This window comes from Chinchilla lanigera, unplaced genomic scaffold, assembly GCF_000276665.1.
Source record: "Chinchilla lanigera isolate Chin_1 unplaced genomic scaffold, ChiLan1.0 scaffold00054, whole genome shotgun sequence".
NCBI lineage: Eukaryota > Metazoa > Chordata > Mammalia > Rodentia > Chinchillidae > Chinchilla > Chinchilla lanigera.
Genome location: NW_004955455.1, coordinates 2,099,244 through 2,112,189, shown reverse-complemented (window position 1 = coordinate 2,112,189; position 12,946 = coordinate 2,099,244). Strand labels below are relative to the sequence as shown.

The window sequence follows — 12,946 nt, the reverse complement described above, 5'->3', positions numbered from 1 at the left end:
TTCCACAGGTTATGTGATGGTGCTTTATTTTAAATCCTTTAAATAAAGTGCATATGGCTGGCTAAAAAATACAAGTTTCTGATCCCAAGAAAACTATATTTTTGCACAATATTTCTATATTTTCTCTCTTTCTATGGAAACTAGAACACACACACACACACACACACACACACACTCACACTATTGACTTTTAAAAAGTAGACACAAGGGGGCTGGGGATTTAGCTCAGCGGCCAAAGCGCCTGCCTGGCAAGCGCAAGGTCGTGAGTTCAGTTCCTGGTACCGGAGAAAAACCAAAAAAAAAAAAATAAATAAATAAAAAGTAGACACAAGCCTCAGGAGTAACATGTTGGGTGCTATGAGTGTCTTTTGGGAAGGAGGGGTGGTAAAAAGCCTCCAAGACTTGGTATTCTTTTCCTTCTTTAAATGATCTGAGGTAGTAAAAGTCTTGACAGAATTAAATCTTCCAGTGTAGTTAATAAATATATATGTGAACTCTTAACACCTTGGGTGAGCTGCTTTTCCCCCTTGTGAGCATGTAAGACAGAGAAAAGATTGCAGAAGCACGTAACCTTTACAAAACCCAAATCAAGTAGTTTTCTATTTTCTGAAATGATGGATTATGTCATAAGGGGATGGATTATGTCATGTAGGGAATGGTGTTTCTCCACTCTTCCTACCTAGAACAGCTTAGGTGCGAGGGGTAAGGAAGGAGGGACCCAGAAGAAAAGGCTGGCGTGGACAGGTTCAGGTGGCCTTCTTCTCCCAAATGTAATTGTGGCAGTTTCTTTAAAAGTGACAATCCATATCCCCACGGAGCAGAGTCTACTATTACCTGCCTGGCGTCCTGAACTATATCCAGACTCAGATCAAAGTGGCCAAAGAATTCCATAATTCCCTCCACAAAAGCATTCAGAAACTTCAGAACCTAAACTGCTATAAATCCTAACTCAAGTCAACATGAGTCCTCACTTAAGTCAAAATCCTGGTAGGTCTGCGCTCTTGCTTCTTCATGGTCAGGTTGGTTGTCTCACACGCTTATGAACTGCTGCTATGGCAGCGAAAAATCCCATTATCACCTCATAGATGGGGTCGGTGAGAAAGGAAGAGGAATCCTAATTGTAGGATCTTCTTCCTCTCTCTCATGCAAGAAAGGTGTTCCTGGAAAACCCTCATCTATAGTGAATTCAGGGTGGGTCGTGAAGTTGTGTATGGAGTTTAGGTTCTGGGGCTTCTGAACGCTTTCATGAGGGAACTATGGAAGGCTTTGGCACTTTGATCTGATCTGGATATGGTTCAGACCCCAGAACCAGAGGATCTGGCCCTGGCACAGTCCATGTCAGCATGGTCTATCTCATCCGGCTCATCCGGCATGGTGACTGCCTCTTCATAATGCCAGGCTCAGCCTCTTTCAGAGAACCTGCAGACAGTGAGTCTGAAACTGGGTTCAGATCATCACAGAGATGATCTGACACCACAGAAGTTCTCCAAGCCTGTTGAAGAGACACCACAATCACTGGGACAGGCTGGTCCTGGTGCAGCTAAGGGGGTCACCCCCAAATTCTGCAGTGAGAGCCTGGCCGATGAGTGTGCCTACAACCACAGAGCAGAGGATGAGATTGTGATAGATGCCTGCAAAGATTTTCTTCTCTCCTGGATCTCTTGGGAGTTGAAGAACTGCACCAGCGTGAAGGTGTTGAAAATAATGGTATGGTGTTGACTGAGCAGTGGATGAAGAGGCATCTTCTTCTCACTAGCAATATCAAATAGTTTCTCACAATGCTTTAACAAGTACCTGTAGGGGGCTCTTGGCCAGGGCCAGTGAAACAAAGTGTCCACGATTAGATTGACTCACAACATCTGCATGGCCTACGGTGGGGAACCCTGAGTGATACAGGTTCCAGTGAAGGCCATGATCATGGCCACCACACTGACAGGGAGCTGGACCTGCAGGAACTTGGAGATGCTGTCATAGACTTCAGAGATGTTTCATCTCCATATTGCTTCCTTCATGAGGCTGGTGAAGTTGTCATCTGCTTGGTTGATGTCTAGTACCTCCTTGCTACATCTCTACCTGCAGTACCCATGGCATGGTGACAAAAGCCCAGCAGAGTACATTCTGTCTTGTTGCTCAACTGCTGTGTGGTCATCTCCTTCTGCGGGGTTGGAATCTTGGAGGTATAGGCACCACTGATAGAAATAGCATTGACAGCAAGGTCCAGGACCCTGGGCAGGAAGACATCAGGGCTTGGGATCCAATGGTAGCGGGTGCTCTGGTGTAAGCTTGTGCCACTGTCATTGGTTCATGGTCAGTGTGGCTGTCTTGTCAGAGCAGATGGTGATGTGAGTGCCGCTGTCTCACAAGCATTCAAGTGCTGCACCAGGTTATCATCTTTCACCATTTTCTTCGCAGAGTAGGCCAGTGAGATGGTGACTGCCAGTGGTAGCCCCTCTACCGCCAGTACACTGACACTGATGAGGAAGAACTTGACAAAATACTGAATATAGATGGGAGCACACTCCAGCAGCCATGGCCAGTGTTGTATCATGAAATTGTCAGTTATGAAGGACAGAGTCAGAAGGACACCTGTGATAGCAGACACAATTGGCCCTGCTCCTTTTGGGGCACCTTGGCTATTGCCTTCTCTTTTTCCTCATTGCTGATCTCCTGTTGGCTGTTGAGTGACTAGATTTCTTCTTTTTTTTTTAAATACAGATTAAGAATTTAATTCCCATAAGACTAGGAGGAATTTTAAATGCAATAGCAAACCAGCATTTAGGAAAAATAAAAAAAGCCTATCTATACACAGAAATATTTGATTAGAAGTGCTGAGCTATTGGAAGCAGAAGGTGTATTTCCTGCAAAGGCAATAGTGCTAAAGAGTCTGGTTTGTTTGTTTAAAAAAGATAGAGTTGTTTTAAAAATTTGGTAAGAAAAATATAGGCAATCAGACTGAGAAATACCTCATAGAGTCTAATGGTTTACTTATTTTATTTTCATCATATCTTTACATTTAGAAAAGAAACTGCAGACATGAAAATAAAAAGGGGAAATCTAAGTGTTTACATGTTTATATTGTTAATGTGATGTATGCATTATTATGAGTGACTAGATTTCTAAGGCCACTCCATCCTGGGTCTTTGTTTTGTTTTGATCTTCAGGTGCTCTTTGTTTTCTACTTTTCTTCTTCTCCTCCTCACCCTCCTTGGACCCTACGAGGGTAAAGATGACTCCCATCTGGGAACTGGCTTCCACAGCAGTCACCCTCCCATCATGTGGGTCTGTGAGAACAATGTGGGTCTTTGTCCAGGGACTTCTCAGCAAGGTTTGACTTCCCTGTCACAGCTCTCATTAGCCTTATTCCCCTGGATTAGAATCCCATTTGCAGAGATCAGGACACCATATTTGATTTGGGCAATATTCCTCTCTGTGATCTCAGCCACAGGGAGCTGGATGTGTTGACTGCTGTGGATAATGGAGAATTTTCCTCTTGTTTAGTGGCTCCGCAGCCCCTGGAATTGCTTCTGTCTGTTTGCTCCAATCATTGAAGGGAGTCACCAATGCCGTGATGCTCACTGGGAACAAGATGGCGGCCCCTTCATCCAGCCAGCTTCCGCTTTGGCTTTGACTTCCGGGATACTCACGACTAGACCACAGAGTTCACTATTTCCACCAGGGGGGAAATAGAAGGACAGGACGAGGAAGATGATGGCTTCCATCTCCAGGATGACGAGTGTGACATTGTGAAGGTAATTCTAAGAAGGTTTTGAGGAGGGGATCAAGTTATGCCCAAACAGGAGACTACATTCTTCAGATCAGCAGGGTTCCCAGAAAGACCTTCTAAAGGGGTGGTATTCAGTCGACTGCAAAGATTCTGCTCCCTTCCATTGTGGATGTTGATCTGGATCATTCCACCAGTAGAATGCAGCTCCATGAGCTTCTGCAGGTCCTTAATGTGCAGCCAAAGTCCCCTTCATGCCTTTCTGCTGTTGAACTGTCCCACAAGGAATGTCTTGGAGGGTTAGCCATTTTGGCTGCAATCACCAGTCAATCCCTCAGAGAAAATGTGGAATTTCCCCTCAAATGATCAGTGTCTCTTGCCTTCTTATCCTTGCTTTTTCCTGCTTCTTTATTTTCTGGAGACTCAGGAAAGGGATTGACTCTATCTTGTGCAGTAAACTTCCGAGCAGCAGTCCTAAACTATATCTTTCCTTCTGTGTGAAGCCTCGTAGGGAGAGGCGGAAGAAGACAGGGGGAACTGACTAGAGGATGGACTTTGTGTTACAATGATTGGTGTTCCTGGGGTGGTGATGGCAGTGGCTGTCCAGAGTAGGTAGATTTCTAGCTTAGGTGGACTTGCCCAGATGAAGGTGTTAAGGCAAGCTTAGCAACAACAGCACCTGCTGTGGTAGAGCAGTAGCAAGAGGAAGAGCAGGGCTTCCTGGGTACTGATGACAACTGGATCTCTCTCTAGCAAAGGTCCAGCTTCCTCCAAGTGGGGCTCTACCTCTGGGTTTCCATGTATGGGGCAGAAGGGGGGGTAACCATCCACTGGTCACCTAGTGTGGCAACCAAGGTAGACATACTGGCTTTGAGCTCTGGCCTTTCTAATTACAAAGAGGAATAGGCTGGGTCTTCTGCCAGGGTTCTTCCAAAGAGGACCTACTTCGCAGATGAAAATGGGTGCCAGGAACTGGGTGGATGTGTCCTATCATGCTCTATTTGGATAGATGGCTCCCCAGCAAGTAAGTGTGTGCCCCTCCACCCCCACCCTCAGCTTTGGAGGGTCCAGTACCGGAGATTTCTTAAGAAAATACTTGTCGTGGCAACAGTTCCAAGCCAAATGGAGCTCCAGCTCTTCCTGCGCTGTGTGAGAGGAGAAAGAGGCAGAGCAGTGGCTGAGCGGAGGTGGGGCTTGGTGCCAGGCTACCATGTTCAGGTGCCCACATTGACCCACTGTCAAGTATCTTTTCATGTGCTTCCTTAATGTCTGCGCATTTTCTTTGATAAATTCGTGAGTTGTTTGCCTAATATTTTGTTCGATTGTCTTTTTATCATTGAGCTGTAAGTGTTCTTTATCTGTTCTGTGTGCAAATGATTTATCTTGGTTACAAATATTTTCTCCTCAGCTGTGGCTTTTCTTCATGGTGACTTCTGAAGAGCAACTCTATTAAAACTTCAAGAGGTCCACTTAACCAAGTTTGTTTTCTTCCTGGGGTACCAGGGACAGAACCCAGGGACTCAGGCATGCTAGGCGAGCGCTGTGTCATTGAGCTGCATCTCGGCTCCCTGATTTCTTTTGCGACAAATGTTGTTTGCATGTATATTCTCCAGGGCTCTTCTAGTAACTTTATGTTTTTAAATTTAACTTGTTTGTTTTGCTCAGGAAACATTTTGATCCGGGTTTGTGAATGGCATGAGGGAGAGCTAAGAGTTCTCTATTTCTGTCGTAGCCACTGTGTTGAAGGAAATCTTCCCCTTCCTTTGCATTGCTTTGTCTGCCTTGTTGAAAATAATTTCACATTGAACCTAGGAGTCTATTTTTGGACTCTCTTCTACTGACCTATTCGGTATGACCTATTTGGTATTTACTGATGTTTGGGTCAAGGACGGGCCACTTGTATTGTGGTGACCCCACTAGATCACATTGCCTGGTGACGTCATAGCTGTCCCGGTTTGTGCAAACACACTCGATGATGGCATTGCCTCGTGATGCATTTCGTACAGCACAGCCCTGTTAAGTGACACATGGCTATTATTTGTCCATCTTCCTGTCACTTGGATAGACTTAAACTGAGGTCACATTGGAGTTTCATATGCTCTCTCTGGAGACCAGACCAAGAATGGATGGAATATAAAAGAAAGGTACCACTGTCCTCCATGGTCCTAAGCCAAATCCCTAGAAAGCATAGCCATGTCATCATGGTCTATGGAAGGCCCCTGACTGGGACCTTTCTCTGCATGGGGCCACATCCCCTGTCAGGGGCTGAGCGTGGCCCAGATGTGGTCTTTCTGGACCTGAGGTACTGGGTCTTTTTGCTCTCCCTGCCCCGCACCATGCTGTGCCTGCAGTAGTGCTGGGTAAATGCCCTGTTCCAGCACAGGCTGGATCGGCTCACTTCTCCTGCCCCTGACTGCTGCTTGCGCGGGAGACAGGAGGAGCAGCTGGGGTGGGGAAAGGCACGAGATTTTGGCACCCTTCTCTCCCACTCTGGGTAGTGCAGAGGCTGAAGGTCCAGGCCAGGGCGGGGGAACATCTGGAGGCCTCCGCTGTGCCTCGGGGAGATGGGCCTCCAGCTGCCCGACGCTTTCCCTGGGGCAGAACCCTCCAGGCCTGGCCTGGCAATGCCAGTGTGTGCTGGGGCAACAGCCTTTGTCCCCAGGATCATAGCCCTTCCTGAGAGGTGGAAGGAGTCTCTGACCCTAAGGAAATTCCACCCCTAGGAGCACACTCTTCTCAGCAGAGCCTCTGCAGCCCCTGCTGGACACCCCAGGCCTCCCTCACCCCTCCAGTTAGGAGTTTTGAGCCCCTCAGAGGACAAAGGACTCAGGCCAGGTGGAAGGGGAAGAGGAGTAGAGTGACTGACAAGAGTTGACAAGGCAGGAGCCCTTGGTGTTGGGTTCAAATTCTGCTCCTGCCCTACAAACAAACCCTGTACCACTGTGAGGACCTTGCCTATGGGTGCCTCAATGTACCCATCTGTGAGATGGACATGGTAGGAGGAGAATGGAAAGACCAGTACTGTGCTCCCAGTGCCTGGTGATTACTGTTATGTGTAGTGCACAGGGTTAGTATTGATAGCAGTACAGAAGCTACTGTCTCACACGGGAAACTCCTGCGGTCAGCTGTGTTTCCAAATGGAGAATTTTGGAAAACTTAGAACCATGCGCAAGGCAGGGTGCAGATTACATGCTCAGTGACACCCCCGGGGGCTGTAATCCAATACCGCAGCTCATTGGAATACGCATAATAAGTGGGAGAAAGACCAGCAGGCATGGAAGTTGGAGAACTTTGTTTTTAGAGTCTTTCTGGGGTTTGGGATTGCGTGTAATAGGGAACGACCCTCTCCTGCTGAGTGAACCAGTGTATCCACACGCGGGACTTGTGCTTTATAGAATCTCTTCCTCTGTTGTGTGTGTGGGGTGGGACAGTGAAAGGCTTCTCAGATGGAGTCCTTGCCTAGCATGGTAGAGTCCTTGCCTAGCATGTGTGAGGCCGTGGATTCCATCCTCAGCCTCACAAATAAATAAAATAAAAATAAGCAGAAAGAAAGGTCAGGGTGGCCCCAGACCTCACTTAGAGCCTTGACTTGGCTCTCTGGACTTGGGGCCTGAAATTCTGACTTCTGAGGCAGGTGGTGGCCCCAGGTTGGACAAGGCCCTACCCCCAGCTGGTAACTGCAGGCCCCAGGCAGTAGGGAGGAAGTGGGCAGCCGGTGCGGCCTCAGGTGCAAGCAGGCAATGGGGCTGCGGGCCAGGAGCTCACCCTTGCCTGGCTGGGCTTCCTGCCATTTCCAGGAAGGCTGGCAACCTCATTTGCAGGGCCCAGTGCAAAGTGAAGATGTGGGCCCAGTGTTCAAAGCATGAGGGTGGGGGAGCAGGAAAAGAAGCCTTTTTTCTTGCAGCCTGTCTCTTGCCTTGTCATTTTATTTTTTATTTAATGTCTTTCTAAGTAAACATGTATAAATTGCTACATGTATTTTACCACTCATCCTCCTATTGTGCATTGCCAGTGTTAAGCGCAGACATCAGAGCTTTTAACTTGTGTGTGGAATCACCAAATTTACAGTTTGTGTCTGTGGCTTGGACACATATGTATTTAGTCCTTACCAGGATGCTGGAATTGCTGCTCACAAGTAACTCAGGTGTTTTTATTCGAGTTCTTATACACGGAACATTCTAGCAACCCTCTCTGCTGTAGGCTCGCTACAGAGGGGGTAGAGAAAGAAGAGCTGGGTGTGGTGGCACACACCTGGAGTCACAGCTACTTGGAAGCCTGAGGCAGGAGAAGTGTGAGTTTGAACTCAGCTTGGGCAAATTAGTGAGACTTTGTTGCAAAGGTTTGGTGATTTGGCTAGCATGTGTGAGGCCTGGGGTTTCATCTGCAGTATTGAACAGAAGAGTTACCTAGAACATAGAAAAGTGGCACTTGGAGGCTGGGCAGGGTACAGGGGGGTGGAGGAGGATACTGAAGGGAGGTTGGGTTTGATCAGGGCATGCTGTATGGAAGGGTAAAAAGATCACAGGGAATTAATCTGTACCACTAAAGTGTGTTAATAAAGTGACTTTTAAAAAGACAGAAGATGTGGTAGGGCTCCTTGGTTGTGTTTCTCAGAAGGTCATTGCATTCTTGGTGCATTTGAAAGCAGAGCCTCTTGGGTATGTCAGCCTCCCCTTCCCTAGTCCTGGCCACCACCTGCTTATCCCTGCAGACCGCCAGTGCTTATGGCTCTGTGTGCCTTGAATTCTGCAGTTGGATCTTTTCCTGGACTAGCTGTGTGCCGTGTGCTTGTCTCCCTGATGCTGGGCAGCGGCAGCAGCCACAGCTCAAGGTCAGCCCCGCCGTCACGAGGGCTTCCACCTCACTCTGCAGTGCGCTGTGCTGCGAGCTGGGGGGTGTGGTGGGTTCAGGGGTGTCTGTTACTTTCTCATCCCTGAGGCACCATACCTGCCATCCCCAGTTGGAAGGAGGAGGGTTTTTTTCTAGCTCCCAGTCTGTAGAGGTTTCAGTCCACAGTCAGCTGGCTCCAGGGCTACAGACAGCGTGGCAGAGGAGCATCGCAGAGGAGAAACTGCTCATGGTGTGGAGGTGGGACACAAGAGACAGATAGAAAAGAGGAGCAGGAGGAGATGAGCCCTTCCAGGCCACGCCCCCAGCGACCCACCTCCTGCCACCAGGCTCCACCTCCCAAGAGCTCATTCAGCTGTAAACTCACCCGGACTGATTCCCTGGCGGTATCTTGGCTCCATGATCCACCCAAGAGCTCAAGAGGCTTTGCGGGATGTGTAGCTAGAAACCGTAACAGGCAGAATCAACGCGCTTTTGAGGTTTGATATTTTCAGTTTATGATGGGTTTATCAGGACAGAACGTCATTGTGAGCTTGGCAAACTCTGGGCAGGACACATGCGTGATGCTCGTCTCTGGTCCAGAGGTACTTCTTCCCTTACAGATGCGGAAACTGAGGCCTGGAGAGGAACAAAGACCCCGCTGAGATCAAAGATGGCCAACCCAGCACCTTGTGGCACCTCCATTTCCTTATGATGGGACTAAAGAAGAGAGGTGGCTGGTGGGGACAAGATGGGGTGCCTGTGGTGAGGGCAGACGAGGGCATGAGTTCATTTGCCTGCTTCCTGCCTCTCGAGAATTTGCTTGTTTATTCATTCCACGAATGTTCCTTGACCACCTGCTGTGTGCGGAGCAAGGGGGCCCTGATCCTAGGCTGGGCGCAACTTCCGGTTTGGTGGATGGAGCCCTGTATCCTAAGCTTAAGCACACTGACTAGAAACATCCAGACCCACTCCTAGCAGAGAGGATGTGAATTGGCTGGGTGTTTCAACAGCTGGAGAAAGGGCCTTCTTGAGGGGTGGGGCTTCAGGGGGAAAGCACCCACCTGGAACCTTGGGGAGGAGAGGTCCAGGCGGGAGCTAGAGCAGAGTCCCCGCGGACATGTTCAGGGCCTGTGACTCCAAGGCCTGTCCCACCAGGCCAGTTCTCATGGCCCTGCCCAGAGTTCTCCTCTGAGCTTGGGTGTCTGCTGGGAGCGGCAGGAATCTCTCACAGGCCTGCCTCGTGGTCCAGATATGTCAGCCTGCCTTCCTCCCTCTGCTCTCTCTCCCTCCTTCCCTCCTTTCCCTCCTTCCTTTCCTTCCCTCCTCCCTCCCTCCCTTCTTTCTTCCCTCTCTCCTTCCCTTTCTCCCTCCCTCCCTGCCTCCTTCCTTCCTTTCTTCCTTCCCTCCCTCCTTCCCCTCCTTCTCCTTTGCTTATGGACCAGCTGTGTTTCCAAAACTGGGCCAAAACTGTGTACTTTCTCAATGTAACCTCATTCAACCCTGTTATTTTAAAGATGAAGAACTAGAGTTTTCAGAGAGCAGAAGCAACAACCCCAAGACCATTGTGGATGAGGGAGCTGACTTTCAGCCCAGGCCATTTGGAGGAGGAGGAGGAGCCACTTACCTTCAGATGAATCACCAGGCCACACACCTGCAGACCTACATGCTCACTTCTTCCCACGCTTTCTGCCTCCGTTACCTTCCATTCTCCCTGTGAACTTCTACTTATCCTTCAGAACCCTTTTCAAATGGTCCTTTCTTTGTTTCTTCAAGCACCCAAGCTTAGGAACATTCCACATTTCCACCCTGTAAGTACTTGAGCACCTCCACGTTCAGGGCACAGCACTTGGTCCTAGAGAAACACTGATGAGCACACTGACTTGGTTGCTTCTGTTGACAGTAGACATTGTTACTGGTGTGAAAACAGTTATGAAGGTCATGAGCTGAGCACTTTAATAAAAAATAATGAGACGGGATTACTTTCTATGCATCAAGTGATCAGCAAAATCCCTTTTGAAAAGATGAGACTGGAAGGCATCTTCCAGGCTGATGATCTGGCAAGTGCAAAGGCCCTGTGGGAGGGAGAGTTTAACACGTGTGGAGCAATGTGGCTGAGGCAGAAACCAAGAGGCCAGGATGATAAGTAATGGGCTGGTGCAGCGAGCAAGCTTCCTCAGGGGTGGTGCCCCAAGGCATAGAGAGAAAGGGGTCTCTGCTTTTTGTGGGGCAAGGGTCAGATCAAGTCCTCGTGGTGTCCCTGGGTAGAGCCAGAGCTCTGGAAGGCGTGTGGCTGAGGGATGAATTGGCCAGCAGCAAGGGCAGTGGCTCAGGATGGGGCTGGATCTGGCTCCTTGCTGGATCCTCTGGGATCTCCTTTCCCAGGCACAGGGACCAGCTGGCTGGGGTGGGGGCGGTGCTGAGGAAGGAGCTGGAGGGGCCATGCTTTGTGTGTGAGGCACCATCCACAGTTCATAGCCGCACACTGTTGCATTTTTTTCTACAGTCCTTGTTTTAAAAGGTTCTGGCCATGTGCTATTCCATGCAGGAGTGTGGAGGGAGGAGGTGGGCACGGGATGTGGACCTCCTGGGGCTCCCGCTCCACCTGCTCCCCAACCAGGACCCCAGGGCTGGCTCCTACAGAGGAAGAGGAGGAGGAGGAGGAGGAGGAGCCGCCAGGCACGGGCAATCCGCGTCTGCAGTGGCTTCTGTCACCTGTGCCCGGTACAGTGCTCAGAAAGCACCAGTTCATCTCCACAAGTGCCCGTGCAGAGGGAGGGAGTGGGCCACCCCACTAGGGACACTGAGGCCCCAAACTTTCAGGCTTCTGGAAACTTGCAGGGTGGTTCCTTGTCTCATACGGAGCACAGATCTGCCAGATGCACAGCCCCCTGTCCCCCTGCTTAGAGAGGAAAGGTTCCCAGAGGTCCTCGAGCACAACCAACCATTGTATAGTCCAGGAAACTCAGTCTTAAATAGGCAGGAAGGGTGGGGTGGGATTTGAGCTAGGAATGTCTGCTTTAGAAGGGGAGAAATGATGTAACTTCAGCCTTACAGAAGGGGAATCCCGGCTAGGCACGGTGGCCAAGGCCTGTAATCCCAGCACTCTGAGGGGCTGAGGCAGGAGGATTGCTGGCTCCAGCACAGTTTGGGAAATTTAGCAAGACCCTGTCATAAAATAAAAAATAAAAAGGGTCGAGGATGTAGCTTAGTGTGAAGGCTCTGGGTCCCATCTCCAGTTAAACACACTCCTCTTCACCCAGCACATTTCCTACGAGTGTGGGGCTGGTCCTGCTTAGAGAGGGTGATAAGCCAGTAAAATCCTCCATGGAGCTCTCCCTCGCCTGTCACACCTGCGAGTCTGGGAGCAGGGGCTTGGGAGTGAGTCTTGGCACAGGTGTGCCCCTCACTGGAATATGAGAGATAATTTTGAATTCCCAGTGAGACCGCCATTTTCTCCCAGTTCCTCTGCTGATATAGGGGAGACTCCTGGTGGTGCTAATGTGCCTCTAATACCTCGCTCTGCTCTTCTGCATGTCCCTTTTCAGCAAAGCCCAAGCCCCCTGTAGGCAACGTGTTGGTTTAGCTATCATGTGGTGGCCATTCTGTGAAGGAGGAGCCACGTGAGTGAGCCTGCAGGGTCACTGGGTGTGTGAAGGGAATGGGGGAGAACATCCTAGTGTGCAGTCCTGGATGCACAGAGGCATGTGGCACATTGTACAAAGGGGGGCCACTAACTGTGCCTGAGACTGGAGGATGTGTGTGATAAGGTAGCGAGGGGCCAGGGGGAGGGCCCCAGTGCCCCAGGGAAGGGATTGGCACTTGGGTTCAGTCTATATTGGTGGACAGGCTTAGACCAAGAGGTAGGCTTTGGAGGGAGACCAGAGGGACAGGAAGAGATGCCACCTGTGCTTCACGCTAAGTGATGGTGCCCTGCTGGGAGACAGTGGCTTTGGGGATGAAGCCACCAGTGGGGCCAAATAACTCAGATTTGCCCAGTGGTGAGGATGGTGTTGGAAGTGATGGTACAATGACAGTGATAATGGTGGTGGAGGTGGTGGCTGTGGCGGTGGAGATACTGATGATAATGGAAATGATGACAATGACATGGTGGTGGTGGTGATGACAGTGATGGTGGTGATGATGATGGTGATAGTGGTGAAGGTGATGATGGTGAGGATGACAGTGATAGTGAGGATGATGGTGGTGGTGATGGTGATGGTGGTGGTGGTGGTGGTGATGGTAATGGTGGTGGTGATGACAGTGATGGTGGTGGTGATGATGGTGGTGGTGGTGGTGATGATGGGAGTGGTGATGAGGGTGATGGTGGTGGTGATGATGGTGATGGTGGTGATGAGGGTGATGGTGGTGGTGATGGTGGGAGTGGTGATGAGGGTG

General features: G+C 49.8%; 1 pseudogene; it reads right to left on the bottom strand.

Moving 5' to 3' along the window:
* Positions 1 to 1,512: 1,512 nt before the first annotated feature.
* On the bottom strand, positions 1,513 to 4,029 carry LOC102003316 (annotated as a pseudogene).
* Between the last annotated feature and the right edge of the window lie 8,917 nt (positions 4,030 to 12,946).